Below are 5259 nucleotides of genomic sequence, written 5' to 3'. Positions count from 1 at the left end.
GTGTGTGTGTGTGTGTGTGTCTCCATGGTTTGCTGCTGGTTGGGAGCTGCATGTGGAATTGCAGGCTGAGGCACCTGCCATGACAGAACTAAAGGCCTTCCCCGAGAGCTGGGAGGAACCTCCTTCCTTGTTTACAGGTGAGGAAACAAGTCCCGAGAGAGTGAAGGGACTCCTATCCAGTTAGCTCAGTCCTGGGAAGTCCTGAAGGCACGGAAGGATGAACACATCTGCAAAGGATATCCCCCCCAAACCATTCCAGTGTAGAAATTCCATGAATAATTCAAACCAGTCTTGACAATTAGCATTGGAACTTGAGTCTGGACAAGATTAGGCCAGGCCTAAAAGAAATCAAGTTTCTGGCAAGGCAGAATCTTAGGATATTCTGAAGTTATAACCCTTAGCGATTGTTTTTCAGCTTTGGGCTGCTTATTGCCAGCACGTATCTCACTGTAAGGAAAGCTGGCTAACCTCCTTTCCCTTCCTTCTGCCTCTTTTTGTAAGATTGTTTTTTATTCCTCTATAAAGCTAGACAAGAAGAGAGTGGAAGATCCATCCAGGAATTAGGGATTAGCATAGAAAGAATCAGAATATTAGAGCTGAATGGGGACCCAGAGACCTGGTCTACGGACCCGGCTGTACAGGCTGTATCTAAAGTCCCAGGATTGGGTGGTGGCAGACCTGGGATGCAAGTCTGTGTCTCTTCACTCAGAGTTCAATCACAGCACTCTGCTAAGGAAGGGGCCGAGAGGACAAGGTGTGCCTTGACGCCCCACACTTTCCTCCCTCCCTCGGCACCTTTACATCCTGCCTGGGAGCCCTAAGCCAGGGGTGTAGGGATGCAGAGGCTCAGATCTTCATCTCGGCTGGGATGAAAGGGCTAGGGAGGAGGACCCCTGCCCCCGGTGGAGAAGCCTCACCCTGGTCCCCACTGTGAGCATTCTGAACCCAGAGAGGATTTAAGAGAATGTAGCGGAACCCAACATGGTGCTGGTCCAGAGTGGGGAATCTGCCGATATTTGCAGAATGAGCGTGTGCACTGGCCCAGGGGTGAGGATGGGGTGAGACTGGAAAGGGAAGAGAAAGCTAGCTATTGCTACCTGTAGTTTCTGTGCTGGGAAGGCAGAGGAAATCATGAGACACTCATCACAGTGGACTTCCTCTCCTCACCTGCCCAGGAAGAAAGACCTGGTCATTCCTGTGGAAGCACCAAGAATCATCAGGGCTGGAAAGCAGAGTCCAGGGGTGTGCTCAGAAAAGAAGAGGAGAATGGCCACTGACCACTGCCAAATCTTCTGAACTGGGAAACCTTCCCACTGCTACTGGCAGCACTGGGAATGCCCCGCTCTCTGAGTCTCCAGTAGCCACAGCGCTGCGACCACTACCCTGGCACCCGCCACCCTCTATCAGATAGAGCCTTTGTATCTCCCGACTCTGGTCACAGTGTCTAAGCAATACTGGGTGCTCAGTAAATGTATATTGAATGAACGAATGCATGGATTGTACACTGTTGAAATGTGCGGCTGTCATCAAGTTGGCAGGGAGAGAGAACGTATGGAATTGCCAAAGTTCTGTGAAAAACCTTTTAATAGCCTGTATAGATGGGCCAGAGCTGTAATATTAAATTTACCTACTGCAAATGGAACACAAAGTCTCCATTTAGTTTTAAAAGATCAATTGCCCAAACAAAGAATGGTAAATGGGGCGCAGCCCAGATTTTAAGAAGCCAGCAGGAGTAGGTCTTGGTGGGCCAGGAGCTCCACGTGATTAAGATGGTGATGTAACTGCTAAAATGGGACTGGATTCCATAAGGTGAAGCTGGATCCAGACCAATGCAGGCAACGCTCCCTGTAGTTTCTGAGCTCACTCAGGTCACATCTGGGGTATAATGTTCATTTGGGGTTTTATTAACAGCCACACCTTAACCTAGGTCTAGTGCTTTAGTTTACATAGCATTTTCCCAGGCATTATCTCATTACGCTGTCCTAATGAGATGGTTTATATACCGGCAAGGGCAAGCTGACTTGCTCAAGGTCACCTAGCTAGCGGGCGGCACAGCCCAGCCTTCTGACCCCTTATCCACACTCTTTCCGCTGCACCACGCTGCCTTTATGCAGGCCAGAGCCCCACTGTGCAGCATCTAAAAGCAGGACCAGCGTGACGCTTGTCAAGTGCTGTCAACAGTGGACACGCTCAGATGGGCACCTCGCTATCAGACAGCCTGAGAGTGATGTCTCAGAAACCACCTTTCTGGGGTGGGGTAAAACCCACTCGGGAGGGCTTTTACAGGCCAGCTCACACTCGCAGGCTCAGGGACCCTGGCCTGTTTCAGAACTGGTACCAGACGAACCTCGAACATCACCTCACCTCCGAGTGAGCCCAGGAGAGGACAAGTCCCCGTCCTTAGCTCACTAGGTCCTGCAGAAAGGATTTGTGAGCTGGCCTGCAAAGGAGGAAGGGGAAAGGGAAAAGAGCTGACATCTGTCAGAAGCCTATTAAGTGTCGGGCTCAAGACATTTCACATAGATTTGTTTCTTGTCATTAATGCAGTGCCTGTTTCTGCAGCCTCACCGCTCACCCTGGTCACCATTTGACTCCTCCACCCCCTGCTGTTGGGTTGTCATAATAATCCCTCACATTCATCTGGTCTCCTCCAATGGCTATCCACTTTCCAAAAAAGTCCATGAAGGGAAAAAAAAAACAAACCCCTGCATGCTCTCACTTAAATATGGAATCTAAAGAAGTCAAATATATAGAAGCAGCATCGTAGAACCATGGTTCCTGGGGGCTGGGAGGTCGCAATGTTGGTCAAAGAGCACAAAGTTGCAGTAATGCAGGATGACTGTGTCTAGATACCTAATGTGCAGCATGATGGCTGTTCTTAAGACTATTCAATACTGGAAATATGCTAACAGAGTAGAATGCAGGTGCTCTCATCACTAAAAGGTAACTATGTGAAGAGGTATGTTAGTTTGACTACTAATCATTTCACTATATATATGTATATCAAATCATTTTTACTAAAAACAAAACAAAGAGATAGGTAGGGCAGAGATTACGCCTTCATTTCATAATGATGCACAAGAATGCCCTTCTGTCCTTTTGTCTGTCCATCCATCCATTCATCCATCCTTTCATTCATTCATTCTTTTTCTAAAGATTTTATTTGCCAGAGAGAGAGACACAGCAAGAGAGGGAGGACAAGCAGGGGGAGTGGGAGAGGGAGAAGCAGGCTTCCCGCTGAGCAGGGAGCCCGATGCGGGGCTTGATCCCAGGATACTGGGATCATGACCTGAGCCGAAGGCAGACGCTTATCAACTGAGCCACCCAGGCGCACCCCCCTTCCATTCATTCTTTACCAAATATTTATTAACTTACTCCTCTGTGCTAGGAACTGTGTAATACATCAGGGAAGCAAAGATTTCTTGGGAGCTCTTAGGGGAGATACAAACCTATACAAGAAAAGGGGGTATCAAAATTGGGGCTGATAAGTAGGGAGGCCATGCTTTTACCTGAGAGTGGTGGGATGTCATTGCAGACCATGACCAGCAGGTGGCACTCCGGGTCCCAGGAGGCCCCCCGGAGCTCTTTTCAGCCTTCACGCTTTCATTTTATATTCATTACTGTACTTAAAATCAAATTCTAAGTCATATCACTGAAAGACTGTGTTCAATTTGATTTTAATTCCATTTATTTGATGTTAATTGTTTCATGCTCTTCTAAAAATGGTCAAATTAAATCTAGTTGTGTCAGGGCTTTCTGGGTAAGTGAAAGACTTGTCCAGAAATTTAGACTCCTAAATAAATTAGCATCTCTAGTGATTGGTACTAGCTTCTGAAGTCCTTTCATAGGAAATGCTCATAAAAAGTTAATGCTGCTGGGAAAATATCTGGAAGGATACACTTTAAGATGTTGCTTGTGCAGTCTCCCAGTGGTGAGAATACAGACTTTTTTTTTTTTAGATTTGTCTGTACTTTATTCATTTTTAACAGTGAGCATGTATTATTATTTTTTTAGTTTTTCATTGACATATAACCTACAAGCAGAAAAATGTGCAAATCTCAACCAAATAGCTTGGATTTACATATTTTTTACATGTGTGTAACCTTCACCAAGATTAAGATACACATTACCAAAACCCCAAAATTTCCCTCATGTCCCTTCCAGTCACCCTTTAGCCCCCCAGGAATCATTATTCCGTCCCCATAGGTTGGTATTGCCTATTTTGGAACTTCATATATATGGAGTTATACAGGATCTCCTCTTGTATCTGGACTCTTGTTCAATATCATTTGTTTAAGTTGATGTGTATAAATACCCTAAAACTCACTAATCTGGTTGTCGCGCGTAGCAGAAACCTTTTCTTTTTCACTGAGGGGTAGTGTTCTATTGTGTGAATGTATTGTAGGTATGTGTTTCTCTAATCAGAAAAGATTTACTAAAAATAATCAAATATAGACATGAAAACTGCTTTTTTGCTGGAGGTGAAAGAGATTTCAACTGCAGGATGATCCTCAGAGTATGTGGATTTAGACAGCAGAAATTGGCTTGGGCACAGAAGCATAGGGTCTTTGAGAGAGAATGAGGAGTCAGCCAATTTTGGATAGGCTGGTGGTGGCTCTCCCACTGGTTGTGTGCCCTAGGGGCAAGCCTTTTAAGTCAGCCATGCTCTCACTGAGGCCCAGTCTCCTTATCTGTAAATGTATAGCATTACCAGACTGAGAAGAAAAAAAGAAAGACAAAACCCAGAGCATCTAGTTAAATTTGAATTTCAGATAACGAAGGATAATTTCTTAGTATAAGTATGTCCTGAGTATTGCATGGGACACACTTATCCTAAAGAATTGCTCATCGCTCATTTGCAATTCAAATATAACTGTATTTTAACTGGCGACCCTAAAAAGAGCTGTAATAATAATCCCTGCTTACAAGGTAACACAATTGTTTGTGAGAAAGTGTTCATTGTAGGCAGAAGAGTACGTACAAATGAAAGAAACCAGAAAGAGCCAGAAAGGCAAAGAGGAGGCCCCCAGGCTTGGCACTGGATTTGTAAGCCCCCAGCAGGACAAGGAGCTGGCCTCTCACCCTCTACCAGCCCCCCAGGGCCCAGCTTGATGCCTGACTCTGAGAAGGAAGACACATAAACATTATCCGGGGAATTACTGGGATTTGATTTCCAGCCCCTGCACTTACTTGATTTTGACCTTAGGTAAGCTGTATTTTACCACTCTGTAGTTCTGTGTTCTTACTGCATTCATTCAA

Source organism: Callorhinus ursinus, unplaced genomic scaffold, assembly GCF_003265705.2.
Source record: "Callorhinus ursinus isolate GAN/ISIS: 27379988/994484 unplaced genomic scaffold, GSC_fseal_2.0 scaffold21, whole genome shotgun sequence".
NCBI lineage: Eukaryota > Metazoa > Chordata > Mammalia > Carnivora > Otariidae > Callorhinus > Callorhinus ursinus.
The sequence above is the reverse complement of the archived record's forward strand: the minus strand, read 5'-3'. Positions refer to the sequence as shown.